At 45.6% G+C, this 15,450-nt stretch overlaps 1 long non-coding RNA gene across 1 annotated transcript; it reads right to left on the bottom strand.

The window, feature by feature from the left end:
* Nucleotides 1–2,437: 2,437 nt before the first annotated feature.
* On the bottom strand, nt 2,438–3,193 carry LOC136519670 (uncharacterized). Its single transcript, XR_010775008.1, has 4 exons — nt 3,111–3,193; nt 2,928–2,990; nt 2,694–2,834; nt 2,438–2,487 (listed from the first exon to the last, which is right to left on the bottom strand). It is a non-coding gene; the product is annotated as an uncharacterized lncRNA (long non-coding RNA).
* Between the last annotated feature and the right edge of the window lie 12,257 nt (nt 3,194–15,450).

Genomic DNA, 15,450 nt, shown 5'->3' with positions numbered 1-15,450 from the left:
GTCGTTGCATATGACTCTAGGCAAGTCATAGATTTATTATCCCGAGCGCATACTTGGGTATGGACGCAGGGAAGGCTTGTTGCTCTCTTGTCGCGGATCCGACTCTTTCCGGACCGACTGATGGGAAGAGGAGGTGGTGGAGGTCCTTGCACCGCACTGAGTCTGGGACTCAGGATGTGGGGGCTTGGAGTCCAAGTTTGGATGGGGACCTGGACACCCGGGATAGGAGAGTGATGGGTTAGTCCTGCTTGTGCCTGGGGTACAAGTGGGGCATGTGTTTTCGGGGTACCTAGCTGGGCACATTGATTCGCGAATCGCCGGAAAATCCGGTACGGCTTGTCTGCGGTTTAGCACCGTAGTAAAAACTGAAAGTTGAAAGGAGAAGAATGAAACTGATTGCTCAACTCTTGCTTGAGAGTAGAACAGGTGCTTATATGGACTGGCTAGATGATAACCTAATACGACTGATAATATTAATACATAAATGAGGACTCACTATTAGTATTGATTTCTGCTAAAGAAAACCAGCAAACCATAAAGCCTATCATACTCCTTGGAGTCGGGAAATTATTTCCATTAGTCGGGTAAGTCTTGTGAGTACATTGTGTACTCAGGGTTTATTTACCCCTGTTGTAGGTTATGCTTGAAGAGTACCTTTGTGTGGAGGATCCTCGCCCCTACCGCTAGATGTTATTTTTTTAAATTCCGTTGTTACCATTCCGCACTCTGGTATTTGGTATTGTAATAATGTACTTTTTAAGAAACTCTAATGTATGAAATGGACTTGTGTCATAACTCGTTCTCATTATTTGATCCTTGGGAAAAATGTGGATCTTTCGGGTTCTCCCTCGGGGTGTGCCCGACGGACACCGCTCGCTGTAGCATTGCTTTCGGGGTGCTTAGTGTCTGGTGGAAGACGAACGCCTCCGTAAGTATGCTATTTCGAGCGGTTTTGCCACAGAAGTGGATGTCGAGCTCGATGTGCTTTGTTCGTTTGTGGTGCACCGGGTTCGAAGACATGTAGACCGCTGAAATGTTGTCACTACGTCAAATATCATTTCCAGGGGCAGCTAATGAGCATTTGTAGAGGCGGTTCGGCCAGCTGCCCCTACTATACCGTCTCTACAAATCATGCATTTGTAGGGGCGGCTGGTACTGTAGCCGCCCCTACAAATCAATTTGTAGGGGCGGGTACAGTACCAGCCGCCCCTACAGTGCATTTTTTCGCCAAAAAATCAAATGATATGGCACTGAATAGTGACACTGCATTGAAGAAAGCCGTATACTGTATAACAGATGCATGATCGCCATCACAAACAACTTTAGTGAGTAAAGGAAAATAAAGGATAGAGAGAGATATAAGGTGAAATTTTGGACAGAAAATGATATGGAAACTCCTACATTGAGCATGGTAGCTTTGGGAAGATGCAAATGTCCCACAGTTAGGCGGCAACATATTAATAGAGTAATTGGAAACAGATGCCCATTGAATTCTGCACTAATTCATTGTCACCTCAGTGTACCTGCAGTGATGTCACTTCGAAGAGCGCCCAAAGGGGAGGAAGCAACTAGTTCATTATAGATTGCTTTTGTTGGTCGATGCCTAGCAATCTGCAACAGAACAACACACACACACACACAAAACTGGATCAGCTAAAGCAACTAACATTCATATGTATACATACATCAACATGGATAGAACACAATATAGATATACAACTATTGTCATGTTACTATGCTAAAAACGCAATGGGATCAAAGGAAAATCATCCAAACCTGTGAATCAAGGTTCACTTCAGCACCGGCACCAAATACTGCATCTCCTTCCTCCATAGCTCCCATCGTTTTTATGGCCTTCATCTCCATCTCATCAGGTACTCTTACCTTTGCTTTTATGGCTTCCTGAACTTTCCTTTGATGCTCCAAAACTACAGCTTCACGTTTTCGGTCCTGGAGATGATTAAAAGCATTAAGTATGAGTTGCCAACATCATTCTAATTATCTAATCAACTCATAAAATAAACCCTAATAACTTGATGTTCTTAAGAAAAATCTTCACCCATTGTGTTTGTATATGAACTCTAGAAAGCCCTCAAATTTAAGTCACCATAAGGAGCATTGCATCAAAAGTAGGATCTAAATGAATCAATGCCCCCCTCTTAGGGTAAGACATGCAGGAAGGCCTGCAGAAGCTTGAAAGGTTGTCTTCTTAACGAAAAAAATATCAGTAGAACTTTTCGTCCTAATATTGTTAGTTAGCCTCTTTTGTTGCATAATATAGAGTCTAGTTACTAACAATCTGCTCAGTTAACTGCACTGCAGCAAATAACTAGTACAGTTCCAATCATGTTTCTGTTAATACTATTAGAAATAGAAACACAGGACTCTACCAGCTCAGCTTTGTCCTCTTCAGGATCAATTGCATCTTCATCTTCATTGCATCTTAATGTCATCACGTAGCTCTTGCATTGCTTTCACTGTTAATCCCTAATATTTTGCAAAATACACATATATTTCAGGAAGTGCTAAGTTATAAAATGCATATCTTTTGAATGCACTGTATGATGGTGACAGAATATTATACAATATCTGGTTTTAAAAACCATACTGAAAATTACACAGGTAAGTGCTGCTGGGACAACTCTTTTTTCAGTTGAATTACAATTGGATAAGGATGAACAAAGGATGCTCACCTTGAACACCAGATAGGGCTCATTTAACTCAATGTCAAATTCATCTGAGAAATTAAAATTCTTAAGGAGAACATCAATAGGCTTTGTACACCCCTCCCGCAACCTGATCTCAGACCTGACCTTGCTTTGGTCAAAATGAAACTGCACTCCAAATGAGAAATGCTAGATAAATAACAATTCCATATTAACTCCAACACAAATTGAATAGTGTTTGTCAGGTTTTAAGATATTAACCTCTTCCTCTTTCTTCTCCCAGTCTTGAAACTCGGCACGTGCTCTTTCTCTAGCCAGCAATGCCTTCAAAATGTCAAGTACATGTATTTAATTCCAAATGCAAAAACTGTCTGAATGTAATAAATGATAGACATAAACCAACAAAATTATTGTAAAAGAGATTTATGATCATCAAATACAAACCATTTCCTCTTCATGCTGTGCCTTTTCAATTGCTCTTTCTTCCCTTCTTTTCTTAACCTTCTCTATTTCAGCCTACATTTGACAGAGCGAATATAAGGATTAGGCACTACAAAGATGAACCAGATCTAGGGAAGATGAACCAGATCCAGGTAGGGCGCGAAGCCAGGTGAAACTGGCGCCGGGGTCAGGAATAATGTACGTTGGGGTCTTTGTCTTTAGAGAACAGTGTAGAACAATAATTGTCACTAAGTTTGCACTAATTCACCGGGGTCAGCTGACCCCAACAGTAAAGCGTAGCTTCGCCCCTAGATCTAGGGAAGATGAACCAGATCCTAGGTGCTCAGTTTCGCGCAGCAAGAAGGGAAACGAAGGGGCCGGCATACCTAGGTGCTTGTTGCCGGTGAAGGGCACGGCAAAGAACCGAGCACCGTGGCGGCGGCGTGGCGTACGCGCCGATGGGCGGCCAAACCCTAGGACGGCGTGGCCGCGCCAGGGGCCATCCGCCCAGGTCGACGTGCCAGCTCAGGGGCCGGAGAGAAGGCCACGGCTTTCGGAGGAGGCGACCTCACCGGGGGGCGACGACGGTGGTCGGCGCGCCCGAGCGCATAGGCCGGGGGGCGCTGTCTCGCCACCAGCGCCTCGCACGGGGAGCCAGCGGTGGGGGGGCCGGCCAAGACGACATGAGGGGGGAGGAGGAAGAGGAGGGGGTGGCCGCAGCTGCAGCGCCGCGCGTGCCAGCGGCCATCGCCTGTCGGCATCGGGAGAGCGAGGGAGGGAGAAAGCGAAGAGGAGAGAGCGAGCGAGGGAGGTAGAAGAAGCCTCTGGAACCACGACCTAAAGCCGACTATTTATTTGTTGGAGCATTTGTAGGGGCGGCTGGTTATTAAGCTGCCCCTACAAATAGTAATACCGAGGGCGGCTGGTGAGTGAGCCGCCCCTACAAATATAATTCATTTGTAGGGGCGGCTCGTATCACCAGCCGCCCCTGCTATTCCATTTGTAGGGGCGGCTGGTCTCTGGACTCCCGAGCACACCACTGTAGGGGCGGCTCCATCACCAGCTGCCCCTACAAAAAATTTATGTCGTTGCTGCAAATCGTTTTTTACGTAGTGTGTCGCAGTATGCTATGGTAGCTTTGGAGACACCGCAGTGGAGTTCGCCAAGCAATTGGCGCAGCCATATGCACTTAGCCACGCGTTCGCGACACACCGATACTCAGCTTTGGCGCTCGATCGCGACATGTTCGGCTGCCTCTTCGATGACCAGGAGATGAGGGAGTCACCGAGGAAGACACAAAACCCAGAGGTGGACCGCCGGATGTCTGGACATCCGGCCCAGTCGGCATCTAAATATGCGGTGAACGTGAGCTCAGCAGACACACGTAGATGGAGACCGAGCGACATCGTGCCATGTTCGCGGGTCATGCATGTGCAGGCATGCCTGCTAAACCGCTAAGGCGAGCTCCGAGTGAGTCACCATGAGGTACTAGAGCGCGCCCGCCAAACTCTGATATGTCTTGGGGTCCTCGATTGGAGGTCCTTCGGAGGACAGCTTCCCCTTGGAGTCGATCGGTGTTGAAATTGGCTTGCAAGTTGTCATCCCAGAACGCGGTCAAGAATGTCCTCGGCATAGCGCTGCTGCGAGAGGAAGAAGCCAACATTGATCCGCTTGACGTCGATGCCGAGGAAGAAGCAGAGCTCGCCCATGTCCTTGATGGCAAACTCGACGCGAAGGCGATTGACGATGTGTTGAAGAAGTGCGGAGCTAGAGCCGGTGAGGACAATATCATCCACATAGAGGAGCAGATACGCAATGTCGCTGCCTCATCGTAGAACGAACAGCAAAGAGTCGGAACACGTTGCCATGCAACTGAGCTTGATGACGAAGTCGGCAAAGCGGTTGAACCATGCGTGTGGAGCTTGGCGCAGCCCGTACAAAGATTTGTTGAGCAGGCAGTGTTAGCAACAACAGTGCCTCTAAACCGTAGATCGGGGTAAGCATCTTACTTAGGGTTCCTCTAGTTTGCCCTGGCGTAGTTGCGCCGCAGCCTTGTGGATGCCGGTATCGAGGGAGCTCGGCGCGGTGGAGTCCAGCGTGGTGGAGACGAGGTCCAGTGGCGATGCAAAGGCGACGATGAGGTTGGTGGTGGCTTCCTGTCGCTGGCAGCACTCACTTTAGATCGGATTAGGTTTTCTGTTCATAGGTCACGGTGGCTCCGATCAACCTCGTAGTTAGAGCCGTGATCCCCACCTATCTTTTATAGTGCTGTGCAACAGGGGCCCACCAACCATATTAGGGTTGGATGCCCCCGATCAGGGCACAGATCCAAGGGCCTAGTAGGCCGTTGGGCCTATTGGTGGAGATCAACTAACATTCTCCCCTTGATCTCTCTACCATCTTTCAATTTCATATCATTTACTTTTGTTCATTCCATTATAGATTAGCGCATAGAACATATTTCATCGTCACGGTCAATTACCAATAGATTTAACAGCTACAACATACCACTCTGTTCTGAAATAGATACTTAACTTTGGGCCTTCTTTTGTCTAGGAATTTTAGGCTTTCCCTTAAACCCATGCTAGCTATATGTTCACTGAACACGTTGGGTGGTAAGCCTTTTGTAAGCGGATCCACGGGCATCTTTTCAGTATTTATATGCTCAAGACTTATGACATGATCTCGAACTTTATCTTTCACAACATAATACTTTATGTCAATGTGTTTGACAGCACCACTTGACTTATTGTTGTGAGCATACTGTACTACTAGATTATTATCGCAGTATAACTTAAGTGGTCTATAGATGTCGTCAACCACCTTCAAACCGGGTATAAACTTCTTTAGCTAGTTCACCTGCCCCGTTGCCTCATAACACGCTATAAACTCGGCATACATTGTGGACGATATAGTGACGGTTTGCTTTGAGCTTTTCCATGAAATAGCTCCCCCTGCGAGAGTGAATACATATCCAGACGTGAATTTTCTATCATCTCCCGCATAATCAGAATATGAATATCCCACTATATGAAATGAATCAGATCTTCTATACGTCATCATAAGGCTTTTCGTTCCTTATAAATAACGCAAGACTTTCTTTACTAATTTCTAGTATTCTGTTTTAGGATTGCTCTGGAATCTGCCAAGTAACCTGGTAACAAATGCCAAGTCAGGGCGCGTACATACTTGAGCATATTGCAAGCTTCCGATAGCTGAAGCATATGGAACCGCTTTCATTTGATCGATCTCATATTGGTTCCTAGGTCATTGAAAATCCCCATATCTGTTGCCCTTGACTATAGGAGCAGGTGAGGGACTATATTTGTGCATACTAAATTTCTTTAAGATCTTTTCTATGTATGCCTTTTGTGACAGTTCTAATACTCCTTTACTTCTATCTCGGTGAATCTCGATCACTAGAACGAACAAAGCTTCACCAAGATCTTTTATATCAAATTTTGAGGACAAAAACTTCTTTGTCTCCAGCAGTAGACTGACATCACTACTAGCAAGTAAGATATTATCCACATACAGGACAAGGAAGATAAACTTCTCATTCTTAAACTTTGCATAGACACAATTGTCCTCAACGTTCTCTTTAAACCCAAAATTCCTTATTTTCTGATCAAATTTCAAGTACCACTGTCTTGAAGCTGGTTTTAATCCATAAATGGATTTCTTTAGACGACATCCCATTCGTTCTTTTTTTTCATGACAAAACCTTTCGGTTGTGCCATGTAAACATTTTCCTCTAAGTCCCCGTTGAGAAATGTCGTCTTTACATCCATCTGATGTAATTCTAAATCGTAATGTGCCACTAATGCCATTATGATTCTGAAGGAATCCTTACATGAGACTGGAGAAAAGGTCTCATTGTAATCAATCCCTTCTCTTTGCGTAAAGCCTTTTGCCATAAGTTGTACTTTATATCTCTCTATATTTTTTTGGGATTCAAGTTTTGTTTTGTAGATCCATTTACAGCCTACTGTTTTGGCTCCTTTAGAAATTATCTTCAAGTCCCAAACTTTATTGGCATTCATAGATTTCATTTTATCTTCTATGGTCTCAAGTCACTTTGATGAATGATCACTTTTCATGGCTTATTCAAATGAGGTGGGATCATCCTCCATTTAAAATTCCTCAGTGTTGTATACTTCATTGTCATCAGGAATATCTGATTTTCTAACTCTTTGAGACTTTCTAGGGGCCTCCATATTTGGCACATCTTCTGTTTGAGGTTGTTGTTGCTCCCCCTCATGTGTGGCAATAGGTTCTATAGGATCCTGAAGAACAGGTTTCTTATCATCATTCATTGTTGCCACAGGCGAAATAACAACAGGTGCTGGCACCACAATATCTGACACTATCGGTGCAGCAACAACAAGTAGTGAGAAAATAGCTCATGAATCATTGGAGTGGTTGCATACACCCGTTTCTATTCAAGGTCAATTTCTCGAGCTACCATGCTCCCCCTCATCAATTCATCCTCTAGAAAGACAACATTTCTACAAACTTTGTATGTCTCTCTAGATAATAGAAACGAAAAACTTTTGACTTTTCTAGGTAGCCAATGAAATGTCAACTTAGTGTTTTGGGATCTAGTTTCTTAATGTTTGGGTTAAATCCTTTAGCCTCAGCAGGGCTCCCCCGCACACATAAGTGTTTAGTGAGGGTACTCTTCCTGTTCATAACTCATACGTTGTTTTGGGCACCGACTTACTTGGTACTCTATTGAGAATATGAATGGTGGTTTTTAATGCCTCCATCCACAGGCTCAACTGTAAGGTGGAGTACCTTATTATACTGTGCACCATATCCATCAGAGTATAATTCCGTCTCTCAGCTATTCCATTCTGCTGAGGTTCACCTGGTATAGAATACTGGGCTACTATGCCATTCTCCTGTAAGAACCTTGCAAAAGGTCCAGGAACTTGGCCATATGGGGTATGTCAACCGTAGTACTCTCCCACGGTCGGACCAGACTATCTTAATCTTTAAATTTGGTTGATTTTCAACTTTTGCCTTAAATATCTTAAATTTATCCAATGCTTCTTTTCTTTCTTTGATTAGATAAATGTAGCCATAATAGAAGTAATCATCTGTGAATGTTATGAACGAAACATAACCATCCACACTCCTTATAGAAAACTGACCACAGATGTCTATGTGAATAATCTGTTAAATTCCTGCGCTTCGTTTGGCATCTTTCTTAATTTTCTTTATATACTTTCCTTTTATGCATTCTAAGAGCTATAATGGAGGAAGAATATTATTCTTAACTAGTCTTTCTATTTTCCCCCTTGAAATATGGCTTAAACGATAGTGCCATAATTTCGACGACGCATTATGAGCTCTCTTATGCCAACATTATCAGAGTAACTCTCTGTCACCAGTTGCTTTATCAGCTGGGTAGCATATGTCTTTAAAGAGCCAGTGAACTGACTCTTCATTCTATCGAGGTACTCGCTGACCGTATTATACTCTGGGATTGAGCCCACAATTGCAGACTTAATCGTGTTCTTTATCACAGCCAAATATTTCTTGTTGGCAGTAACCCACTTCCTATACACAAGGGCATAGGACATCTTTCAGGATTTCAAAATCCCTCTCTTTAGTTGCCCAAACGGCATTATCCTCGTTTGTCTCCCTCACCGGTGCCACAGGCTCTGTGGAACACGGCGAGGTGACTTTCCAGTCCACCTTAGACAAGATGAAAACCAGGTCAAACATTTTCTTAACATAAAAATAACACCATTTGCATGCCTTGATTCCGATGTTGGTCAAAATCAAAACATACAACTGTTCGTATACACTAATTCTACATCACCGTTGGGCAGAAATAGAATTAATATATAAAATCATTAAAATTCACAACTGTTCTTACACACTAATTCTACATCACCGTTGGACAGAAATAGAATTAATGCATAAATCATTAAAATTTACAACTGTTCTTATATATTAATTCTACATCACCGTTGGGCAGAAATAGAATTAATGCATAAATCATTAAAATTACGATATTGTTATTAACAACGTTGGTCAGAAAATAACAACATCATAATCATGTCAAAATCTCTTTTTATCCAATTAAATATCACATTGGTTCAAAATAACTGGAGAATAAACAATTTCTTTAGCAGCGGAAAACTCTCCTTTTCTCCTATTAAATATCACGTTGGTTCAAAATAACTGGAGAATAAATATTTTTTTTAGCACCAAAAAAACTCTCTTTTTCTCCAATTAAATATCACGTTGGTTCAAAATAACTGGAGAATAAATAATTTCTTTAGCAGCGGAAAACATATACTCATTTCTTGAATTTTACCCACAGGGAAAAATTAGTTTTTCTATTTTCTTTAAGCCATTAATCAATTTCCAGGAAATAAACATTTACTGGAAAAAGAAAAATGAAAAATTGATTCATTTCATTTATTTGATTCTTTTCTTTCTTTTCTATTTGTACCGAATCATTCTCTTCCCTTCTTCGTCACGAGTTAGGGTTAGGGTTCTTTTCTCCGTTCCTTTCTCTTTTCCCCTTCTTTTCTTTTGGATCCTTTTCTAGATTTTCTTCTCAGATCCGAACGGAGGACTGTTCTTTTCTTGCCGCGCGCCGACGAAGACGGCGGTGTGGCAACTTTCCCCACGTGGTGGCGGTGGTGACTGGAAGTTTAGTGACGTCCGCCACCCCCGCTCTTTCTTCTCTTTTCTTTTACCCAGTTAGGGTTAGGGTTTGAATTCGAAATGGATTTAACCCTTGTTCTTTATTTTCTATGCTCTGCCCCATATTGTAAACCGGCTTTGATACCATTGTAGTATACATAGAGTACCTCTAGGAGTAGATTCGAGGTAAAGCCTCTTACTTAGATGGGGAAATAGTTGTTGTACCTTGGGATAGGTCACCCTTTCGGTACATGGCCACCGGTGTCGTGGTAGCTCCGGCGTAGACGCCGGTACCGCGGCGTTGTAGTGGCGATGCAGTGGATGTCCAGTGGCCCGATGGTGACCCTGCAGGGGCGACGGCGGAGTCGATGGGCTTTCCATCGCTGGCAGCACTCCTTTGATCGGATTAGGTTTACTGTGGTGGTTCACGGCGGCTCAAACCAACCTCGTAGTTAGAGCCGTGATCCTCACCTCTCTTTTACATGTGCTGTGCAGCAGGGACCCATCAACCGGGCTCCCTCGCTGGAGGATGGCAATGGCAATGGCAATGGCAGGCGGTATTCGTATAAACTATGAGTTCTGCTCCGGTGGACCTCCGAAAAGTTTACACAAATCTTAAAGGTTTTTAAGAGTATATTATATAATACTTTTTAAGTCTTTTTCTCATGGGTTCATATGGGCCCAGCCCCGTTCGAGCCCAGACTGAACCGAGCCCCGTTCGAGCGGAGAGAAGCGGTGGCATCGACCAAGCGAATGGCGGTCGCCAGCTCCACGGCGATGGCTACCAGACGCAGATTGAGGTGTGCTGCTCAAGATGCAATGGCGGCTTGCCGAAAGAGGCCCACGGGCTGTCCAAAGAGATGCATGTATGCCTTTATGAGGGAGAAAAATACTCAGCTAGTTAATCCATCTCCATGATTTTAAGAAGTAGAGGCCATAGCATAAAACCATGTAATCAAGATGAGCGCGGAAATCATATAGACTACAGCTGCAACCTGTTCTGCCAGCAGGGCAACACACCAGCCCTCAGTAACGCTCGTGGTGCTGCCGTGCGCCGTCATGATCCCCGCTGTCCACCACTCGATCTCACAAGGAATGGCGCGGTGAAATCGGATCAGAAAACAGAGTTTGGATGGGCACCGGTCTGGCTTAGGATGGACTTGGACTGGCCCAGGCCCAAATAGAACCCGCAGGAAATTAATTAATTAAAAAAACTAATTACTTCTTAAGCTGCTCCGAGATCCGTGCAAACATTTTTAGGAGGTCTATAGGAGCAAAACTCATAAACTATAGAGCTCAGAGATCAGGTGACTTCGAGCTGGGACGGAGCAGAGGTGATGGCTGGATTGTGCTGGATCGATCGGACGGTGTTTTCGGGTGAATGGTGACATGGTGTCGTCTCTGAGTGACGTGTGAGTAAGGTGGGCAGTGCTTTGCTGGATTCTTATAGCCGTATATTCCGAAAACGTAGGCGTGTCCAGGTAGTGGCTCGTGAGTAGGATTCCGGCAGGGCCGGGTTTTTAGTCGAAGGCACGGGCCAGTTATAAAAGGGGGAAGCGGGAGATGCCATTCCACTCAACAGCAGTGCAGCACACCCACCACACACCCCTCTTCAGCCCCAGGCTCCAGCACCGTCCGCAGGCCCGCACGAATGGCCAACCAGGGAGAGCTGCTGCCTAATCACGCCGACGTCCAAGCACAGGCAGGCCACCGCGACCACCTCCTCGACGCCGCACGCGCGCTGATGCTGCTCGGAGCAGCCGCCGCCGTCTCAACCTCAACCGACGCTGACGCCGCGTGGGTCTTCCTCGCTCTCGTCACCTGGCTGCTGGGCGTGTGCCTCCTTTCTTTGGTGCCAGTGGCAGGTCGGTTCCCACAAGCTGATCGTTTGGCCGGCGCTGCCATTGCCAATGCCGGCGCCGTCGTCAGGCGCTTCTTTATCCCATGGAACTAGCTTTATTATGTTGCATGCGCGTAAGTGAAGAGGCGGTGGTGGTACGTACGTGTACGTTCTAGCGTGCTTTATTATGTTGGTCAATAAGGATGATCTAGATATGCATTATTTACTTTCTTCGTTTCCCTTTCGAAGCATGTATGCTTGTTCGGGTACTAGTATTTTTTTTTTGAAACCTCGGGTATTAGTATTTGGTCAAACTTGTAGCGTGACTGCGTCTGCGTGAGTGATCAAATTGCTGTTCCCTGTCCGTGTTAATGTTAAATGGGCTGTACCATACAGTGTGTGTGTATGTATATATATATGTTGGGCCGGACGCTGGTGCTTTCTTCACTGCAAGATGGTTGGTCTATGCGAAATTATTTTCTAGCCGCCACGCCTTCTGTTGACGGCGACAGGCGACTTGATGATATTTAAACTCTGGTCCATGTTTCTGATCTAGTAATATAAGAGAGCGCTGGCTACCATTCATGTCCATGGCCACGACCCACCATGCTTCTCCTACCTAGCTAGCTCCGCCGGCCGATCCCCTCATCAGGTCAACACGCCGGCGGCCCGTGCCCTGCCGCCGCGCCGCCGTCCGCTATGATAATTCGTATCGTGATCATGCTCGGCATCTACATGTACATGTACGTCGCTCTTGTCTTTTGTTCGTTGCTGATGAGAAACTTATTCACTGTGTTGCAGCGTGTTAATTCTTCTTTTTCGCATCCCCTCTTGGATTCTTTTTCCGTAGATTCTTTTTCACCCCCTGGAATGAAACTTCACTATATATTTTCACACGCTTTGCTACCTTTTATTTCATGTTTGCCTAATCCATGCAAGGTGTGTCGCCTGTGCATGATGATATGCCTGCTACCTCTATATATCTATGAGAAGATGCGTGAGGGGTCCTCTAGAATTAAGCTCCGATCCGTCTATCTGGCCGTGCCTGCACGGCGTGCTGTTTATTCTACTTTGCATGCTTCGGTCTGAAAATATGCAGAGACTGATGGTTTGATGCATGTCGATCGTATAGGATCCATATACAGTTGTTCAGGAATTGATCTTTCAATTAATCTCATAAAAAAGAGGATGAAGAAGGAGAAGCATAGATAGACAGATCATAGCACAAATCATCACAAATACCGCGTGCATAAATCAGAATTAACTTCTGTTTTCCTTGCCATGCTAGCACAAGATGCGCAGATCTACTTCTTGGTCAACGGTAGGTGCGGCCGGTCGTGCTGAGGCTACACAGATGGGACATGGGTGGGAGAGGCTTTCAAAGTTGAAAGGTACAGCACACCTAGAAAGCCTGTGAACATCTCAAGCAAAAGAAGATGAAGGCCCGTGTAATATCTCAGGCCCATGACATTGCTCCAACTGTGGGGAAGGCGGGAAGCCCAAGCCCACGAACATTCCGTTCACGCTGCGGCTGGACCGGAGCCACCCCTGCCACTGCCAGGCGGCCAGGCAGCCAGGCCCCACCCCCAACTCACTCCTCTACAAGAGGGGTCGTGACAAGTGAGAGGAACCGGAACCCTAGTAGGCCTAGAACCATCCACCCGAGGCGAAACCAGCCGCCGCCGCCACCCGTTAACGCAAAAAATTAAATTTGTAATATTAATGTTCCAAACATCACTTGAAAATTATTTTTTTAATACACGTTTCATACTAGCATTATCGTGATATTATTTTTTCCTGTGCAACGCACGGACATTTATCTAGTATGCAATAAAATAATTAATGTGCACCAATGAGATGAGAATAGGACTGATGGTCAATTATTTTATCTGGTCTGATGATGATGAAGACAATTGACACCTTTGGTATCGTCCTGACCAGTGATGGCAAACTGCACCCCGGCAATCACACGTTGCCACCACCAGGGTTGCCGATCGACGCGCGCGCGTGCCGACATACATGCTCCACGGGCGGTACCGCGGTGGACCGCATATTGACCATCCCCAACTCCAAGTATAAAACAGCGGCAATGCTTTCTTCTTTAACCACAAATGCCGACACATCCAGCAACCACAACCCGGTCCTCGCGGGTCGACCCCCAGCCGCGCGCCCCGTTAGCCAACAGTTTCGATATCGATAACAAGTCCGAGGCTCCTCCGAGGTAGCGCGAGAGGTGTCCCCCGCAGCAATGGCCAACCAGGGAGAGCTGCCTAATCACCCGGTGCAGCACATCGTCGGGCAGGCCGACGTCCCTGCAGGTCACCGTGGCCACCACCTCCTCGACGCTGCGCGCTCGCTCATGCTGTTAGGAGCAGTCGCAGCCATCTCAACCGTGGGCAACCCGGACGCTCAAGCCGCGCAGGTCTTCCTCACTTTCTTCACCTGCTGGTTGCTCGGCGTGTGCCTCCTTTCGTTCCTACCAGTGGCAAGCCGGTGCGGGTGCCATCGCCATGGGACTCCTAGCTTAGCTCCATCTCACGCTAGCAGGTCTTCCTCAGGCACCTATTTTGGTCTTCTCCAACGACAGGACTCAGAACTCTTTCTGCAAAATGGATTTTCAGGAGAGAGGTGCTCATATTTAGGTAATGTCTCTCCTGCTATCTAAAATGAGTCTCCCGTTTAGATACTCTGTTGGAGACCGAAAAAGTACCATCGAAGACTCATTTTTGGTTTGGGTGCCCTCATGGGTACTCTGTTAGAGATATGAATTTTGCGTTATGCATGGGTTCACAAGGCTTAACACTAAGAGGCTCATGATTTACACTACTAAGTAACAGAATTTCAGAGACGGTCAAACTGTGTTTTTAGAGCAACTCTAACAGCTTGACTATTCTTGTTGTGGAGGCTATTTTAGAATTTATATAGCAAAAACTAGACTTATATGCTATCTGACTTTGTAAAATACGAAGCTGGCTATCCCTTAATTTTCCATAGTCATATATAGCCAAACACGGGCACTCGTTATGTGACTTTGTAAAATAGCAAGGCTGTTAGGGACCTCTTCTTTTTAAGGAGTTTTCTATTTTACAAAATGGATAAACAATGGAATTTAGCTAATAATTTTAGCCAAACTTTTGGAGTTGCCCTCAGAGGCGGGCGACACCCTCGCCTCTGAGTCGAGGGCTCTGTTAACCCTCACCTGTTTATAAAAACATTCACAGAAAACAAAAAAAAAAGTCCACAGGCAAGCCCAGCGATCCCGCCAAACCCGCCGTATTAAGCTAGTATATTAGGCTAAAGAACATAGCTAGTATTAGGCTAAAAAATTTTAGTAGATCGGTGAAGCTGGATCACCGCTGAGTCCAGCACACCCTGCATTATTGGGCCGGTAAGGATTGTTAGTTCGTAGTGAATCTTGGTTTACTTGCACTAGCAGAGAATAGACCTTTCATCCGAGGTTAAAATGGACTCTAGTCTCGGTATTTTTTACGTCCGGGACTAGAGAGACCTTTAGTCCCGGTTGGTGTCTTCAACCGGGACTAAAGGTCCCTAACCTTTAGTCCCGGTTGGAGACACCAACCGGGACTAAAGGTGGACCTTTACTCTCGGTTGGAGCCACCAACCGGGACTAAAAGTCCTCCAACCTTTAGTCCCGGTTAGTAACACCAACCGGGACTAAAGGTAGACCATTTGTCCTGGTTGGTAACACCAACCCGGACTAAAGGACCCTTTAGTCCTGGTTGGTAACACCAACCGGGACTAAAGGTCCCCCGATGGGTTAGTTCAAAAGGGAAGCATCACATCCATTGTTAGATGTGTTGTGTAGGTGGGGTGGTA

Source organism: Miscanthus floridulus, chromosome 18, assembly GCF_019320115.1.
Source record: "Miscanthus floridulus cultivar M001 chromosome 18, ASM1932011v1, whole genome shotgun sequence".
NCBI lineage: Eukaryota > Viridiplantae > Streptophyta > Magnoliopsida > Poales > Poaceae > Miscanthus > Miscanthus floridulus.
Note: the sequence above shows the minus strand (reverse complement) of the source record. Positions and strands in the feature narration are given on the sequence as shown.